Raw genomic sequence first — 19064 nt, forward strand, 5'->3', positions numbered from 1 at the left:
GAATATCCCTGCAGATCCCAAAGGCAGGAATGCAGCAGAACAATATCCCTGCAGCTTCCAGGGGCAGGAATGCAGCAGAACATCCCCTTCTGGCTCTGTCTGACAGGACCTGCACCCCCAGGGCAGTGCCAGGACAATGCTGAGGCCATCACAGGTCAAACTTCAGGATTACTTAAGAAAAGGAAACGTTGGGCTCTGGAAACACGAGCAAAATGCCCTGAGGATGCCATAAATCAGCTGAGCTGGAGAGCCTGAATTGATAACTTTAATTAACGAGCTCCTGGTTCTGTGCCTGCAGTCTGGGAGGGCAGGGGGTGCTGCTGCCTCAGATAACCTGTTTATCCAGGCCACACACAGACCTTCCCACTGTGCCATCAGCTGGTTTTACTTCCATGGAGCTGCTCCATGGTCAGAGTTTAAACAGATATTTAAATCACAGAATCCCAGGATGGTTTGGGTTGGGAAGGACTTAAATCCCACCCGGTGCCACCCCTGCCATGGCAGGGACACTTCCACTGTCCCAGGTGCTCCAGCCTGGCCTTGGGCACTGCCAGGGACCCAGGGGCAGCCACAGCTGCTCTGGGAATTCCATCCCAGCTCCTCCCCACCCTCCCAGGGAACAATTCCATCCCAAAATCCCATCTAACCCTGCCCTCTGGCAGCTTGGAGCCATTCCCCTTGTCCTGTCACTCCATCCCTTGTTAAAAGATCCTCTCCACCCTTGTTTCATTTTAAAACAGAAAAAGCAGGAATATAAACATTTCCTCTTCAATGCTTCTGACCCAATCCAGGAGCCTGTGTGGAGGATTGCTGTGTGGGTATGTAGGAAATCTTTGTTTTCAGTTCATCCATGAATCTTGATGGTTATAAAATGTATTTATATGCACCTTTTTTCCTACCCATTGTGCCCAAAGCAAGGATCCCCCTCACTGCTCTTACAGCATTTCCTTAGCTCTCTGCTCAGTGCTGTTTATTACATTTTGAATTTTGAGTCTGGTCAAAAATGGAGACTTGCCTGAGATTTTCACTGGGGTTTTGCCACCCAGTTCCCCCTGAAGCTGAGTGTGTGATTTTGCTGTAAAACCAACCAAACAAAACCACCAAAAAGATGCAGATTTTGCAGGAGTGCAGCAGCTGTGCTGTGTCAGTGGGAGTTGTGTCTCTGGAGTGATCAGAGACAAAGGCAGTGCTGAGGAACCAGCCTGGGCTCTGGGCTGGGCTCAGGCACTCAGGGAAGGAGGATCTCTCAGTTTCCTGTAGATAACTTCCTCTCCTATTCCCCAACATCTGATTTACTCCAGTGATAAATCCAACCTGCTGTATAAACATTTATTTCTTTGACAGCCCCGTTTGCTGTTAGAAAAATGCCCCAAGCTGGGGCCTGTTCTGGCAGGTGACAGGTGAAAAGGCAGCAGGTTTTCCTGGCTGTGCAGGATCTGTGAGTGCCATCCTGAGCAGTGGCAAGGCACAGCCCACGGCCACCAGGAGCCACCAGGGGCTATCAGGGGCCACCAGGGACCACCAGGAGCCACCAGGAGCCACCAGGGGCCACCAGGGGCCACCAGGAGCCACCAGGGGCTATCAGGGGCCACCAGGGGCCACCAGGAGTCACCAGGGGCCACCAGGGGCCACCAGGGACCACCAGGAGCCACCAGGGGCTATCAGGGGCCACCAGGAGCCACCAAGAGTCACCAGGGGCTACCAGGAGCCACCAGGAGCCACCCGGGGCCACCAGGGGCCACCAGGAGTCACCAGGAACCACCAGGGGCCACCAGGAGCCACCAGGGGCTACCAGAGCCACCAGGAGTCACCAGGGACCACCAGGGGCCAACAGGGGCTACCAGGGGCCACCAGGGGCCAACAGGGGCTACCAGGAGCCACCAGGGGCTACCAGGGGTTACCAGGAGCCACCAGGAGCCACCAGGACCCACCAGGGACCACCAGGGGCCACCAGGGACCACCAGGGGCCACCAGAGCCACCAGGGGCCACCAGGGGCTACCAGGGACCATCAGAGGCCACCAGGGGCCACCAGGGGTTACCAGGAACCACCAGGGGCCACCAGAGCCACCAGGGGCCACCAGGGGTTACCAGGAGCCACCAGGGGCCACCAGGGCAGCTTCTGCCAGCCCTCGGCCACACTCAGCATTAACAGGGCTGGGATTCAACTCTGAAATGTTCCTCAGTGCTAAGGACTCAGAGTAATGATCCTTGCAGGCTAACTGCCCCCCAGAGGAATTTTTTAACTTTTTTTTTTTTTTTTTTTTTGGTCCAGGTTTACCTGTCAGGCTGAAGAGAGACATCACAAAGTCACAGCTGAGCAAGAGGCTCCTTTGGGGTGAGGAGCAGCCAGGAGCTGGGCAGGAGGGGATTTTCCTGAGGATTATGGAAGAACATCTTCATTTCCCAGGCAGATCCCGAGGTGAGGGCACAGGGCCAGGTGAGCAGGGCTGGCTGCTGCCACCCTCAACATCCCAGAAAAAGCTGCTCCAGGGGGTTTTATAGCACAGGTAAAAAAAAAAAAAAAAAACCACAATAGAAAAAGTACCAACACCCAGGAGATGCTGCTGCTGTTTTTCCTGTTTCCCTGTGTTTTCCTGGCATCAGGTGGGATTCTCCACCTTTGGCTGATGGAGGGAGAAGGATGGAGTCACATCTCTCACATTTTCCAGGAGAAAAGGAGGGAACAATCCCAAACTCCTCTCCAAATCTCAGAGAGCTCAGAAGGTTGAAATGACCTGATGAAAACCCACAGCTCACCCAACAAAATCAGGTAAAGAACTTTCAGCTTACTCAAAATGATTCGTGGATTTAGGCAAAATTTGTTGAAGTCTCAACAAAAAGGAAAGAAAATGACCAGAAAAACCAACAGCTTTGAGATGTTTCTGATTTTTGTTTGAAAATGGTGCTTCCATTTCACCAGCAGTTCAGAATTTACTCCCAATTTAACCAGTCCTGTGGTGCTGAAATCCAATAAAAAGGTAAAACTCGCTCAGAAGCTGCTTTTTAAAATCCTGCTCCCTCTTTTTTGGAAGCCTGGAAGGAACACAAAGTGCAGGTCTCAGCAGAAGGATGTAATTGGGAGGAACTGTAATGGATGGGCCGTGCTTCTCTTTGAAGTTCCCATTGATCAGTGCTGCTGAGACGATTTTTCTAATCCATAACTCAGGAACATGAAGGAATTGTCACTTAATTCTTTGGGTGTTCGTGTTTCACCTCCTAAGGAAACAGATTCTGGCCTTGATTCAAGTAGTTCTGTGTAAAGTGGGGAAGAATCACCCAGTTCTAGTGGAGGTTTTTTTAATATAAATTTTCCTCCTGTTAACCAAAACAGTTCTGTGATTTCTTTTTTATGTCTGACTTTGGTGTAAGAAAACTCCAGCTAATACCTTCTGCTCCAAGAATGTGCTTTCAGCCAGTGGAGCAGTAATTAAGAGATGATTTCCCCCCTCCTCTCCACTGGAGAGGCAGCTTGTGTTGAAAAACCAACCCTTCACAAGGAGGCAAAGCCATCTGTCCTCTCTCAGAGGGAAGAAATCATTTTTTTATGCTCACATTAGTCGAACCTGTGTGTAATAACTCCTTTCCATAAGGAAGGCACCCACTGGGATGGATTTCACACAGCTCTGATGGCAAAGCTGCCAGAGGAGCTCTGGCCAGAGCTGCTGGGGAGACCAGGGAGTTCCAGCCAGTGCTTGACCATGGGCACAGAATCCCTCTGGAACTGTGGGTGTGCAGAAAAAAATGTCCTGGTGGTTAAAGTGCCACTTGTACTGACAAAACTCCTTCCTGCATGGCCAGGTCATGATCTCTCTGAATTTCATTATCTCAGCTGAAACCAAACACTCTTAGCAGGAATTTCTAAAGAGAAAACATTGAAGATTTTGAGGATCTCACATAAATTCCTGCTGGATCCGTGTCAGTTCTGGATATGAGGGCTCCTGGCTTGGAGAAAAGGGGGAACACTCAAACCCTGGGGGCAGGTTCTTGAGTTCTGACTCTGTTTCGATAAGAGAAGGAAAAATTATGCTCCTGCTTGAGGAAATGATGGTGATCCAGAATTCAGAATAACAGTCATTAATAAATAATGAGGGGAGTTGTGAAGAAAATGAATTTTTCAAGGACTCTGAAGAACATACTGGAGCTGAGGTGTGGAACCTGCAGGCAGAGAACTCCAGCCTCCATCCCACTGCACATTGATCAGAGGTTTGGTAATTAGCTGCTTCTAAAATGGCTTTTGCAGCTGATCTGATATTAATGAAGTGGTTTGGAGCAATACTTTCCACTGGTTTGTCCTGGTTAGAAGAAAAAGAAGGAAAGTGGTGATTTGTTCTACCAGACTGTCTGCAAGCAGCAGTTTTTTAAGGCTGATGCATTTGTAATGTGGGTTTGTCCTGCTGCTTTTGCATCTCTTTATCAAGGACTGACTAATAATTCTTCCTTACAGCCTTTTGGGTGGTTTTGGCATCTGTTTTTGCTCAGAAATCTCCTCATCCTTCTCCCCTTCAGACTCCTCTCAAATCCCTCTCTGTGCTCAGACACTTGAGGACAAGCTGTGGCCATTGTGCAAGTGCAGAGCACAATCCAAATGGAAATGGAAACAATTAAATATACATGACAAGCAGGTATTTAGACAAGCCTGGATTTCTTAATGGTTCATTTCCACCTTTCAACTACATTAAATGTTGCTTTCATCTATTTTTAAAGAAATGTCTGTTTTCAGTCAGGAGCTGCCCTGCTCCATCTGCTCCTTAGATGGTTTTGCTCCATCCCAAGGACAGCCCCACTGGCTGTGTCAAAACCACGAGATTTTTATGGCACCAGGGATGAGGATTCACACAAACCAAGTGCCTCCAGCACCCTCTGGAGAGTCAAGTCCTCTGTAATTAACGACTTTCCTATTAATGACATGGTCCTGGCATTTATGGCATGGATTTTGGGTCCTGCTTCTCCCAGTGCCCTCAGCAGCTGGAAGCTTTGGGGGCTTTGAGAGCTGCCTGTATCCAAACCATCCCTGCTAATCCAGACCCAGCCTGTGCCTGCTGAAATTCCTAAATCTACAGCTGGAATTCTGCATCCATCCCCAAATCTACAGCTGGAATTCCATTTCCATTCCCATATCTATGGCTGGAATTCTGCTTCCATCCCAAATCTACAGCTGGAATTCTGCTTCCATTCCCATATCTGTGGCTGAAATTCTGCTTCCATTTCCATATCAATGGCTGGAATTCCACTTCCATTCCCATATCTGTGGATGAGCAAGATGACAGGAACTTCTTGGCAGTTGTTTTGCTCCCATCTCATTCTCATGAAAAATCAGGGACTGGGAAAACAAAAACTTAAGGTTTATTTGCTTCTTAATGATAGGTAAAATGATGGGAATAACAAGAGAAAAAATGGCTTCAAAATGCAGCACGTGAAGAAGATATTTGCATATCCCTGTCTCTTTTGGGTGGCTCAAGTGGATGTGGATCAGAGATGTGTGTCCTGTGATGTAACAGGTACCGGGATTGGAATTCTGAGGGAGATTTCATGGATCAAACCCTCACAGGCAGGATGGGTGCAGGTGTCCTGCTGTCCTTGGGCATTCCTGGCTGCACAGCCCCTCCAGAGGCAGAACCTCTGCTGCAGTTCCCAGGCTGGGAGTTGAATATTCCTTGGCAGCTTCCCACCAGTTCCTATTGATCAGGGCAGCGCTGCCCTTTTGTTTTGTGCTGAACAGCCCTTGGAACTGAGACCTGCCAGGAGCTGAGGGACTGAACAGAGCAGGGCCATAATTTTCCCAGGAATTCACGGTGTGGTTAAGGCTGGGGAGGAACAGGCTGCACACAAACAGCCCTGCCATGCAAATCCTGATCGATGTGCTGACAAATATCCTGCTGCATCCTGCTGTCCCTCTCAATAGTTCTGCAAACAGACAGAATTTAGGAGGCAAGGCAAGGCAGAGGGCTCCACCTGAAGTGATGCACGGATGGGAGGTATTGTGGAACTAATCAGGAGTGGATGGATGAGCTGTGTGGCTGCCTCACTCTTTATTCCATATATCTGCTGCTAAACTGTGTTCAAAGGGATCTAATTGAAAAGCTGGCTGCTTGACATGTAAAGCACCTTTTCTCCAGTGTGTGCTCTGGAAAGGCAGTGCAGTATCTTTTCCTAGGGATAATGCAGGAATTGACAGGAATCTAGGTCAGTACATTGATGCAGGAAATGAGGAGCCCCCTGCAGCCCCAGGACTCCAGCAGGCAGTGCCCAGCACCTTCCACAGGGCTGTTCTGCAGCACCCAGCTCCTGGAGCCTGCAGTGCCAACAAACCTGCCTGCAGATCTCCCTCAGCTCCCCAGGTGTCCCCAGCTCTGTCCCCTGCCTCTGTCACCCAGCTCAGCCTCAGCTCCTCCATGCTGGAGCAGAAGGTGCCTGCAGAGGGGCAGAGGCTTCCAGAGGTGATGGCCAAAGTGTTTTAGTGTGTCTTTGCTGGTGCTGTTGGACAGTTAGGGGTCAGGGCAAAGATGTTTGATGTGCAAAGGGAGATAAAAAGTTGTGTGCCCATCCCTGGACTGTCCAGGGCCAGGCTGGATGAGACTTGGAGCAGCCTGGGATGCTGGAAGGAGTCAGGGGTGGGACTGGGTGAGCTTTGGGTGGAGGGGACTTGCCCAGTCTTGGACACTGCAGAAGGGAGCTGGCTTTGCTGGAGAGGGATTCTCATTGAGCTGCCTCTGCTGTGTGAGCTGGGATTTGGGGGAGGTTTGGGGGGTGACAAACACACTGTAAGGAGAAACTTGGACTGACACTTGACAACTCCTCTGTTTCGTGCATTCCAGAGCAATTTGAATTGCATGGTATTTTTTCACTTGCAAATGTTGCAGACTTGTTATTTTTCCCTTTTCCACATATTTTAAGCTTATAGCATTGCATAATTTTTTATAACTCTGTCCTTGTGGAGGAACAAGCAGAGAGCAATATCTCAGGAATAATTCCCTTGCAGCAGCAATCTGCTTTTGCTTGCAGACAAAATAACCCAAACCATGTTAATAGTTTTAATTTCCAGCGGTGTAAAGAGCTGGTGCTTCTGGAAAGGTGATCTTTAAACCTCTGGTAAACTCAGATGCCACCAGAAGAGCTCTGTGGGAGCTCCAGGTTTGTTAGTGGAGCAAAATATTGGAGCTACGAGATTGTTTGGGAATACTTTATGGAAGAGCAACTGGAGGAACCAAGGCAGATGTTAAACTGCAAGGACTGCAGTGGGATTTGGTCCTGGGCTGGCTGAAGCTAAGGAAGGGCAGGAGAAGCCAAATGTTTGAGGAGGGCTGGAAGGGAATATCAGGCAGTGGCAGGGGATGTTTAGATAAACAATAAACAATTGCTGAAGGCAGGGATTAAGAGATCAGCAGGAGAGAGATGTAAAAAGAAATGAAAGGGGCAGAAACAAGGTTGTAATGAAATGCTGAGAGGATGTGGCCAGCCCGTGGCAGTGGGATTAATTTCTGTGCCATCAGGGATCAGGGGCTCCTGGGGCAGGTGACATGCTCAGGGCAAGCAAGCTCCAAACTGGTGGTGGAAAACACAAGTAAAATTGAAACTCATAAATGTTTTGGTGGGGAGGAAGAGAGAAGAAAATGTGTTGTTTTTTTTTTTCTTCTTAATGCCAGCTGGCACCTTGTCTTTCATAGAAGAGGAGGAGGAGGCAAAAGAAGAGAGGAGGAGGAGGTTGATTCTCCCATGGGAGAGGAGGAGGATGGAAAGTTGCTGAGGAAACCATTGGATTTCCTGGCATGATGTGATGGGGGAATTTGACCATCCCTCAATAGCAACAAAACTGTCTCTGCACAAAATTCCATCTAATCCTGGCTCAGAATAAGTCAGGAGAGCTGAGGGGGTTCTGTGCCCTCAGAGAGGAGTGGGAATAACACAAGAGTGGCCTTTGAGCTCCTTGGAGGCAAGAGAAGGGGAGCAGAGCATCCCTGCATCCAGTGGGATGTGGCAGTGACACAGGAGGGACAGCACAGGAACAATCCCTGGAATTGTTTTCCTTCTCTGGCCACCGCCCTCCATTTCCACTGCAGGAAATGCTCTTAGGACACTGAAAATAACCAGCATCTCTTTTCCTACCATTTCCAAGCAAGGCTTCCAATTCCTGGGAGCCTCTGCCCTTCTGGAGGTGCCCCCACACCATCTGGCTTTGGCATTCTGGGTTCCTGGCAATCCCCTCTGAAGCATTTTGGTGGGAAAAGCCCCATTCCCCTCCCTGCCCTGACTGCAGCTCTGCTGTTAATGGCCCCATTCCCATCTCTGCCTGTGCAGTATAAATCCCACTTTAGCTCTGTGAGATCTTCTCTGGGCTCTGTGGGCTATTGTGCACTCATTCCACTGCTGCTGGGAGCATTTGGAGCCTTTCCTATTATTTGTCTTTATTCTAGGGAATAAATGCTTGGAATTTGCTGCAGATGTGCCTCTTCTACAGAAAAAAAATCCCCCTCAGCATCAGAAATGAGCACAGGCACAACAGGCAGAGATGAGAATGCCACACTGGCTTTTCCCAAACTCCAGTGGTGACATTTTGGATTGACATGATCCAAACCATCGTGGGGGCACAGTGAGGGATGGGGTGTCCCTGCTCCTCAGCTTCCCAGCACTTGCTTTTCTGGATCTTCTGTGTCCAGGAGATTTCCCCCATTGCCACTCTGGCTCCCCTCTGGTGTTTTATTTAGAAAATGAAGTTGCTGTAAGTGTCCAGTGATGGGTTTAATGTGCCCTGGGATAACAGTGAAATGTGGAACAGCAAAGCAAGCTGGAGGAACCTCTCACAGTGAGGGGAGAGCACACTCATTTACTAAAGTACTTCAGCAGGAATTAAAATGAAATTTCCATTTTCCCCACTCTCATTCTGATCCTCGTCGTCATTAACTTACTCCAAAGCCCACTTGGTATTTCAAACTGGAGTAAATCATTGTGTCTTCCAATTAACTTCCATCCTCCAGACAAGATAATGGGGCTGACTTCATTCAACTCTGTTGTTTAATAAACATCCAAACAATTCTTTATCTCTGAGCCACGCAGAAATGTGCACTTCTGGTGTACTGAGCAAGGTAATGGGCAAAAGGAAAATTACTGCAGAGAATTTTGGTTTGGTTTCTCAGCTCACCCTGGGAGTGATGGGCAAGGCCAGGGAACGAGCTGCTCTCCCAGCAATATTTCCATGGAGAAAGTATTGCTGTATGACTGTTCCAAGTGCTTTTTGGATTTTTGGCTGCCTAAGCAAAGGCACCACAGGGGTCAGCTGGAGGCTCAGCAGCCCAGAGGAGGCAGGATGTGGCAGTGAGGATGAAATATGATTATTTCCATCCAGGAGACAAGGCAGGGATGCTGGGACAGGAGCACTCAGTGCTCTGGGATCAGCCAAGGGCATGTGCAGAGGGCCCAGCTAAATTTAAGGAGTAAGAGCCATCAAAAAGTGATGTGAGCTGAACAGAACTGCAGCCACAGAGCCATGCTGTTAAATTATTCAGTGTTTAAAAACTGGGGATGTGAAGGGGCAGAGCTCTGCTGCCAGTGCAGGACAGTGACCCCAGGGAGGGTTCTGCTCAAAGGGCAGGTTTGTACCACAAGGCAGGCAGCACCTTGTAAACAGTGAATTATTTTGCTGCTGTCACTGCAGAGGGCTCTGTGTGCTCACAGGGACACTGGCCTAGTGCTGCTGGATGGCCTGGAAAGGGACATTAACAGTGAGGAAATGTCCTTGTGCCTGACCTTGCCTTCTGGATATTCTCTCCAGGAGAGTTTGAGCAGATGTGTAATCAGGGAGGAGAAGGACTGTGGTGTCACTTACACAGAACCAGAGCCTGGTTTGTGTTGAGAGGGACATTAAAACTCATCCCAATCACCCCTGCCATGGCAAGGACACATAACACAGTCCCAGGCTGCTCCAGCCCAATGTCCAGCCTGGCCTTGGGTCCAGGGGCAGCCACAGCTGCTCTGGGAACCTGCTCCAAACCTGTTATCAGACTCTGGAGTCTGCAATTTCAGCCTCTGTGGCCTTTTCCAGCTGAGCCTTTGAAATGAAGTGGGCTACATCCTTTCAAATATCAGTGTCTTTGAGGAGCACAATCTCCTCAAAGGATTCCTGGAGCAGAGAAGAAAAAACACTGGATTATTTGAAAGCTTTGCTAATTACTGGGCTGTGGTGTGTGCACCCCAAGCTCTGAGATGGAAGGTTCTGGTTGGCATCACTCATGATCAGCAGCATTGGCCTGGGCACTGTGGAAATCCTTCTGCTCCCTTTTGTGCCTGACAGCAAAAATGAGAGTTTATTCCTGAAGTGAGGAGCTCCAGCACTGCCTGAGCTGGGGCCAGGCTGCAGTGGAATGCAAACAGGGCCATATTGGCAAAAATGAGGAGTTAATTTAGTGGTGAATGCTCTGATGTTTTTTTCCCAGATGTGTTTGCAGAGCCATTAAGAGCTGTGTTTAATCTCAGCTCCATTTGCAATCTGATGCACATTCTGCTGCCTGCACACAGAGCAGCAGCAGTTAATGGCATGGATGGCTCTGCCCCTCCAGGAGAGGCTGGGTGAGCTCTCCTGGCCAGGGCTGCTCTTGCAGGGACTCTGGAGGCAGCTCTGCCCCAGCCCAGGGCTGGGGGCTGTTCGTGGCTCTGGGTACCACACCTGCACAGCAGCATTTGGGACTGAATGAAAACTTCCCTGAATTAGTAATGACGTTTTCATTTTTAAGGTCAGGCAGGGTTTTAAAAAATGAATCATGATTTTAGGTGATTTCTTTCTGCTTGGATGCTCAGAGCTGCCTGAATATTGTCTGCTAAAGCTGCTGCAACTTCTGTCTCTAATGGAGGTGCTCACGCTCACTAAACTGTTTGGCAAACACTGGCTGTCGTGGCTCATCCTCCTGATTAAATCCCATATTTGCATTTCCTTGGATATACAAAGGAAAAACAAATCAGCAATGAACAGCACAGTTAGAGCAGGAATAAGCAAACAGGGATAGAGGAATAACTGCTGGTCTGGAGATGCCACACTGCAGAGCCAGCCATGCACACAGGGCCTGTGCAGCAGAGCATCCTGCATCCCACAGAGCATCCTGCATCCCTGAGAGCATTCCTGCATCCCAGAGAGCATCCTGCATCCCTGAGAGCATCCTGCATCCCACAGAGCATCCTGCATCCCAGAGAGCATCCTGTATCCCTGAGAGCATCCTGCATCCCACAGAGCATCCTGCATCCCAGAGAGCATCCTGCATCCCAGAGAATATTCCTGTATCCCAGAGAGCATCCTGCATCCCAGAGAGCATCCTGCATCCCAGAGAGCATCCTGCATCCCTGAGAGCATCCTGCAACCCACAGAGCATTCCTGCATCCCAGAGAGCATTCCTGCATCCCAGAGAGCATCCTGCATCCCAGAGAGCATCCTGCATCCCAGAGAATATTCCTGCATCCCACAGAGCATCCTGCATCCCTCAGAGCATCCTGCATCCCTGAGAGCATCCTGCATCCCACAGAGCATCCTGCATCCCAGAGAGCATCCTGCATCCCAGAGAATATTCCTGTATCCCAGAGAGCATCCTGCATCCCAGAGAGCATCCTGCATCCCAGAGAGCATCCTGCATCCCAGAGAGCATTCCTGCATCCCAGAGAGCATCCTGCATCCCAGAGAGCATCCTGCATCCCAGAGAATATTCCTGCATCCCACAGAGCATTCCTGCATCCCAGAGAGCATCCTGCATCCCAGAGAGCATCCTGCATCCCAGAGAGCATTCCTGCATCCCAGAGAGCATCCTGTATCCCAGAGAGCATCCTGCATCCCTGAGAGCATCCTGCATCCCACAGAGCATCCTGCATCCCAGAGAGCATCCTGTATCCCTGAGAGCATCCTGCATCCCACAGAGCATCCTGCATCCCAGAGAGCATCCTGCATCCCAGAGAGCATCCTGCATCCCAGAGAATATTCCTGCATCCCACAGAGCATCCTGCATCCCAGAGAGCATCCTGCATCCCAGAGAATATTCCTGTATCCCAGAGAGCATCCTGCATCCCAGAGAGCATCCTGCATCCCTGAGAGCATCCTGCAACCCACAGAGCATTCCTGCATCCCAGAGAGCATTCCTGCATCCCAGAGAGCATCCTGCATCCCAGAGAGCATCCTGCATCCCAGAGAATATTCCTGCATCCCACAGAGCATTCCTGCATCCCAGAGAGCATCCTGCATCCCTGAGAGCATTCCTGCATCCCTGAGAGCATCCTGCATCCCACAGAGCATTTCTGCAACCCACAGAGCATTCCTGCATCCCAGAGAGCATTCCTGCATCCCAGAGAGCATCCTGCATCCCAGAGAGCATTCCTGCATCCCAGAGAGCATCCTGTATCCCAGAGAGCATCCTGCATCCCACAGAGCATTCCTGCATCCCACAGAGCATCCTGCATCCCACAGAGCATTCCTCCATCCCTGAGAGCATCCTGCATCCCTCAGAGCATCCTGCATCCCAGAGAGCATCCTGCATCCCACAGAGCATCCTGCATCCCTGAGAGCATCCTGCATCCCAGAGAGCATTCTGCATCCCAGAGAGCATCCTGTATCCCAGAGAGCATCCTGTATCCCAGAGAGCATCCTGCATCCCAGAGAGCATCCTGCATCCCAGAGAGCATCCTGCATCCCTCAGAGCATCCTGCATCCCAGAGAGCATCCTGCATCCCACAGAGCATCCTGCATCCCAGAGAGCATCCTGCATCCCAGAGAGCATCCTGCATCCCACAGAGCATCCTGCATCCCTGAGAGCATCCTGCATCCCACAGAACATTCTTGCAACCCACAGAGCATTCCTGCATCCCAGACAGCATCCTGCATCCCAGAGATGATTAATGCATCCCACAGATGATTAATGCCTCCCAGAGGAGCAGGGTGGCCCTGCCCATCCCTGCCAGGTGTCCCTGGGGCTGCACTGATGGACAGGAGCACTGCAGCTCAGCACAGCCTGACTTTCTTGAGTGGGGTTTCTGTTTTTCCTTTATTTCATCACGAGGATGTGAGGGACAGTTTGCTGTTTTTACACTTGGCCCACTATCAGCTAGGGAAATCCAGCAGATGCACTTCATCATCTCAAAGACATGAGCAATCTCCAGCACTCTGGTGTTAATGTGGGGAGATTGACTCGAAGTGTTTTGCTTCAATGGCTCTTAAGAAATTCACAGTTCATTTCCAGTCATTAAAATAATTAGTGCTGTGCTCTGCCTCCTCTGAGGACAGAGCTGTAGGGCCAGCTGAGCTCCCTCCTCAGCCTGGGGAGACCCAGGGGAAGGCCCAGCTTAAAGCAGGACTTGGGGGCTTAAATGGCTTTGAGGGAGCACATGAAAAACTGCCCCATTTGTTTTAATGAGGCTGCTCCTGTGATAGAGAGGGTTCCATAAATAAGTGATTACAGGACTGAGCCAAAACCAATGGTGAAGGATTAGATGTGACTCATGGGATGGTGAGAAGTCCTTGGTTTTACTGGAGGCAAGGGGAAAAGTCTGTTCTTTGCTGGATCCCATTATGTATCACCTTCATCCAACAGAGATCTTGGAAAATAGGAGTTAACCCAGTGATGCTGCTCAGGCACAGGGAGCTCCAGAACTGCACTTCTCTCGATGTTGTTTTGTAACCAGTTCTTATCTAAAAGTCTTTAATCTTTTTGGAAAAAACAGAGATATTCCTGCAGTTCTGGTGTCTGGTAGCAAGACCTGGAAGGTGTTTCTGTAAATAGGTTTGAAATGGATAGAATTTGGCTCAGGAGAATTGCTGAGGGTGAGCAAAGCTTTTCTGTGCATGGGCAGTTTGGGGAGGTGAGGTTTGTAGGGGTGGAGGTCTGGACAGTTTGGGATGGGCAGGAATGGGATACTAGAGCCAGGGCAAAGGGGCTGCAGGAGCATCCCTGGGGGCTGAAACCTGTCAGCTGTTCGGTCTGAACTCAAACCAAATGTGAATCAAAGTGAAACCCTCTCTGTTTGCTCCATGGCAGTGCAGGATGTCAGGGCAGGACCCAGACAGGACAAGGGGAATGGCTTTAAACTGAAGGAGGGTGGAGTTCCACTGGATACAGGGAGGAAATCCTCCCCTGGCACAGGTGCCCAGATTTGCTGTGGCTGCCCCTGGATCCCTGGCAGTGCCCAAGGTTGGACACTGAGCTTGGAGCACCTGGGACAGTGGGAGTGTCCCTGCCAGGGCAGGGGTGGAAGGAAGGAGAGGATCCACTCCCTTTGAGGGATTGAAGAATTCAGGTGTTTGGGCAAGTTTCCATTCACTATTCCCTTATTTAACTTGGGTAAGTATCACCCATTGGAGTTTTAGGAAGGCAGGCTGTGAGTGCTAGGAAAACAGGAAGCAATAAAAAAGTCTGTTGAGACACTTACCCAACACTGAGGGAATTTTCAGAACAGCTGTAGTTGAGTAATTATGAGCAGAACCCTTGTTCAACCGAAAAAAATGTGTATTAGATTATTCCTTAATGATAAGGATTATTAAAAAGACAAAAGCTATAGAATAATAGACATTAGCAGATGGATCTATTTCCAAAATCCCTGAAACCAGACTTAAATCTTGGGAGTTATTCCTCACCTTTAGCAGAGCTCTCATCAGTGCAGTGTAAGCCCCTGGGCTGACACTCCAGATAAGTACATGATATAGCTGAGCCCTAAAACTCTTAACAGAAAATACATCAGGACTTACTGTAAAATTTCATGGAGGATTAGAGAAAATATTAAGTCAATAGTTCTTTAGTTATTAGGGGCTTTTAAGGTAATCAATACTTTCCAGCCATGTTAGTGCCTACCATGATAAAAGATGACATTAATATCCAACTTTTCTTTTTTTTTTTTGGTATATTTATGTATATCCTTCCTTTAGTCACTCCTGCTAGAATCAATAGCTATACAAAGAATATGGTTATTTTTAAATGGCATTGATATTGATTCATCTGTAACTGCCAGTTTCAACTGGAACTTGATTTCAGGTAAAAAACCCTCACTTTTTCATACAACCTCCCTAAATCTTTGGAGTGCCCCTGCCTTTGGTTCTAGTGATTTTCACGTTTAGCAGTGTGCTAATGCAGCAGAAACTATTTTAGGATTAATAAATCCTAAAAATAGGATTAATAGGATTAATTCTAACATTTCTTTGGAGTTACATGACATTTTATGTCCTCAAAGCATTGTGCAGATGTTAATTGAATTTAATTGATATCATTCAGTCCTCAAAGTTATATGCATGCAGTTATTAATGGTTTAATTATTTTGTCAATGGAATAGATTCTTTGCTTTTGACTCTGCTTTAGGAGATCCAGACAGTCCTTAGGCTGAGTCCTTTTAATTCAGGTGACTCAGGAATGTTGGTCCAATGATAAAATTTTGCCCAGGGCATCCTTAGGCAGGGATTTCCCCCCTGGCCAGCCCCAGCCTGAGGTCTGAAAGGGATGATTCCTTCCCCAGCACTGGGCTTTGCACGTGGAGTGTTTGGTAAATCCATGGCCAGGCTGTTCCTGCAGCCTGGGGAGGGTCTCATGGAGCCTGGGATGGTTTGGGTTGGAAGGGAGCTGAGAGATCTTCTCATTCCAGCTCCCTTGGACACTTGCAGATCCAGGGGCAGCCACAGCTTCTCCCCACCCTCACACTCAGGGATTACAATTAAATTAGCACTCGAGTTAAAGAATAAAAGGATCTCTGAACAAAAAGCACACTGACCAGTCCTCCCAGTGGGATGCCCCGGCCCCAGTGTCCTGTGGCAGGGACAGGGCTGCACTTGGAGGGGAAGGATTTTCCTGCAGCTCCTGAGATGTGGCTCTGGGAATGCTCTGCAATGATCTGATGTCTCCAGCAGCCTTTAGTTCTTTCCTAACTAACCAAATCATAAACATCACCTCCACTGCAGTCAGGAGGGAGCTCTGCAGCGTTCCCTGGGTGCTGCTGACAGCCAGGGGGTGTCAGGGATGCCATAATTCCAGCTGTGGAATTCCAGCAGGGCTGCTGGATAGTTTCCTGGCTGAACCTGGCTTTTGCCACTCCCAGGGAAGTGCAGGTTTGTTCCATGCAGTGTTTGCTCAGCTCCCTGCAAGTGCCAGGGGCTGAGGAGAGAATACATTGAATTATTGCACCCAGAACTGCATTCTTTTGGCTAAATTTCAATAACACTGGACTACCATTTTCATCTTGTTTTCAGCCCAGCTGTATGTCTGAACCCAGACTCTTCCAGCAGGAATTTCCCTTGGAAATCAGCTCCCAGATGCCTGAAGATCAGCAAAGCTGGTCCATGTACAGTTTGTCCCATTCTGACCCCTCCTAAGAAGATGGAAGGAAACCTCTCAGGTTTGAAAATGAAATAAACTCATATTTAAAAATATCCCTGAATTCACTGCATTTAGAAGCTTTATTGAGAGATGCTGCAAAACTCTTCCCAAAAATGGCTGGAAAGAGCAAGAGGGTGGGTGCAGTAGGAGACCACTGGACCATTTATGCTCAAACCAGTTGCCCCAGTGGCTCTTAGGGCACCAAGCCCTGGATATGGAGCAAATTAAGCACAGCAGTTTCCAGCAGAGACACCTGTGAGTGACCCCCAACTTCCTGGAGCAGCATTCCTGGATGCCAGGGTTAAAATCCCAGTGACTTTGCAGAAAGTGCTTTTTCCTGGGAGCTGTGGAGGGTCTGGGTGGGGCAGGGAGGGGGCTCTGCTCTGGGGTCCATCCTGGTCCCTCTGCCAGGGCTGAGCACAGTGAGAGCACTCAGGGCACACCAGGCTCCTTCTCAATTCAGCCTTCTCCAATTCCCAATTAATAGGCATTAAAAGGGAATTACTGTGTTTTGCATCTGAGAAAAAGGCTGGTCCTCTTCCAGTGGAGTGTCAGCCCTAATGATGGAGTCAGGGAAACATGTCAGGTCAGGCCTCTTTTCATTTCAATCCCAGCTTATCAGGGGGAAGAACAAACCATAAAGAAACCACAGAAAACATTGAGCTGCCCTCCCACAATACATCATTTGTAAAGCTTTCACTCCAGCTTTCCAAAAGGCCATTTAGCTTAATAGTCTGTCCCATTTTTCATTTCCTTATGCTACAGGTGCTGGGGGGATGATTTACAAAAGAACAATGGAATGACATTTTACCTGACTTTGGAAATTAATTCCCAGCAGTCTCACACCTTTTGTGCCTCGGATTTGCCTTCCATAACACAGAATGGGTGGTGAGATTTTGTAACAAAACAATAGGAGATTTCAAATGAGAGAATACATCCAATTTTCCATCCAGCCATAATCTTCTAGAACCATTAGTAAATTGTTTGTATGTCCGTGTTAGTAATAAAAGATTAATCGACTGATTGAATTTTCAGAAATTTAGGCAAAGGCTAGATGAATTGGCCTCCATTCTGGTGTAATTAAATGCCAAAAAAATTACATGTACAAAATACATTATTTAAAAAACACTCTGAAGAAAAATGCCTAGCTGTATAAGACATATTTAGATAATCTGCATATTTAAACCCTGTAAGAACCTACAATATCTGAATAATATGAAACAGAATGAATGAAAAGGGGGAAAATCTGTATCTCGGTTTGGTTGTTCCTGTTCTGATTTCCACTGATCATGACAGGTCATTAAGTGAAGGTCAGCTCCTTGTGGAATAGTTTGTTGGCTTCTTCAGGATCTTAAAACTTGTGAGGCATGAAATCAATGACAAATTTTAGGGCAGTATTAGTGTTGTAAAATGGAGAGCTTCCAATGATTCAGAACATTGTAGGAAATCACCTGTTGGGTGAATGGCCCACAAAATATGATCTATTGCTGAAAATCTCCTTAAACAACCAGCCAGTAAAGGAAATGAACTTTAAGTGGGACTTCTGTAGTAGAACTTCTGCTTTGATGAATTTGTCATGCTTGGTGGGTAGTGATATTCAACTAATAGCTTAATAACCTCGCTATTTACAGGCAATTACCCCCAAGAAGGAGCTCAGATGGGATGAAAACATCTGTTTCCTTCTGGAATCAGTGCACATCTGCCCTTAAACAAAGTGAAAATTTGGTGTGAGAACTCTTAAGGACTGAATTACCAAGGTTTTTCTGCAGTGCTGCCTTCTCTGCAATTAGATAACAGCTTAAAATCTGATTACTGAGTTATTTTTTACCTCTCAGAATGCACAGGCACAAGCGAGCTCTCTGTTGAGAGCTGATTTGATGCCAGTTAAATATTCAGGTACTCCTCTGCAGGCACTGGAAATCAAATACCTGAAACATCTTGTGCAGAGTCAGAATTTCCATGTTTCTGTATTTCCCTGCCATTCCCAGTGGAGGTTCTCACTGTTGCTTTTTCCAAAGCCCTTTAAAGCTGTTAGTGAGTTCAGAGTTTCACTGGGATGCTCTCTCAGGTAGGGGAATCCTCTTGATGTGCTGGTTATGCTGGTAAAGAGAAAATACAACTCTGTGAGTAGTTTTGTACCTGAGAGAAGTGATCTGACAGAGGCTGCCTCACAGCAAGATCCTTTTTTCCTTCCAGCAGAGACAAAACTGGCAGCTGGAAGGATTTGAAACGAGGGGGAGCTGAGGAATGTGAGCACCTCCAAGGTTTTCCTGAGCTCCTGAAGGGATTGGGCTGTTCCAAGGGGATGGAGGCTCAGGTTCTCTGCTGGGAAAGGCCACAGAGAAAACTGGGAAGGTCCTGGATCTGCATGGCTGCAATGTGTGTGACAGCAGGGCCAGGCTGCACAGGGCTGGGTGGAATTAGAGGATTTTTAAGGTTCCTTCCAACCAAACCATTCCATGCTTCTATAAAAATGAGAACTGCAAAAGCACAAGAACACATCTAGAGAGTGCATTCCTCTGCTGCCTGAGGCAGAAATCCAGCAGACTCTGCTATTTATGACCATTACATGCACTTTATGTCCATTACATTTTAACATGTATTTTTTTTCCCTATCTTTGCAGTGCACCCACCTTTGGATCAGAGTTATGCAATACTCAGTGCCACTTTTAAAAAGAGATGGAGGATGATTTTAACAATATATTTCAGCCCAAGAAATGGAGAAACCTTAAGTAAGCAGCCTGCAA

The 19064-nt window shown here is 48.2% G+C and overlaps 1 long non-coding RNA gene across 1 annotated transcript; it reads left to right on the forward strand.

Annotated features, from left to right (window-relative positions):
* Positions 1–2625: 2625 nt before the first annotated feature.
* LOC130258332 (uncharacterized) lies at positions 2626–16610 on the forward strand. The gene is made up of 3 exons (XR_008841482.1): positions 2626–2771; positions 4508–4623; positions 16191–16610. It is a non-coding gene; the product is annotated as an uncharacterized LOC130258332 (long non-coding RNA).
* The last annotated feature ends 2454 nt before the right edge of the window (positions 16611–19064 follow it).

Source organism: Oenanthe melanoleuca, chromosome 12 (genome assembly GCF_029582105.1).
Source record: "Oenanthe melanoleuca isolate GR-GAL-2019-014 chromosome 12, OMel1.0, whole genome shotgun sequence".
In the NCBI taxonomy this organism is placed as follows: domain Eukaryota; kingdom Metazoa; phylum Chordata; class Aves; order Passeriformes; family Muscicapidae; genus Oenanthe; species Oenanthe melanoleuca.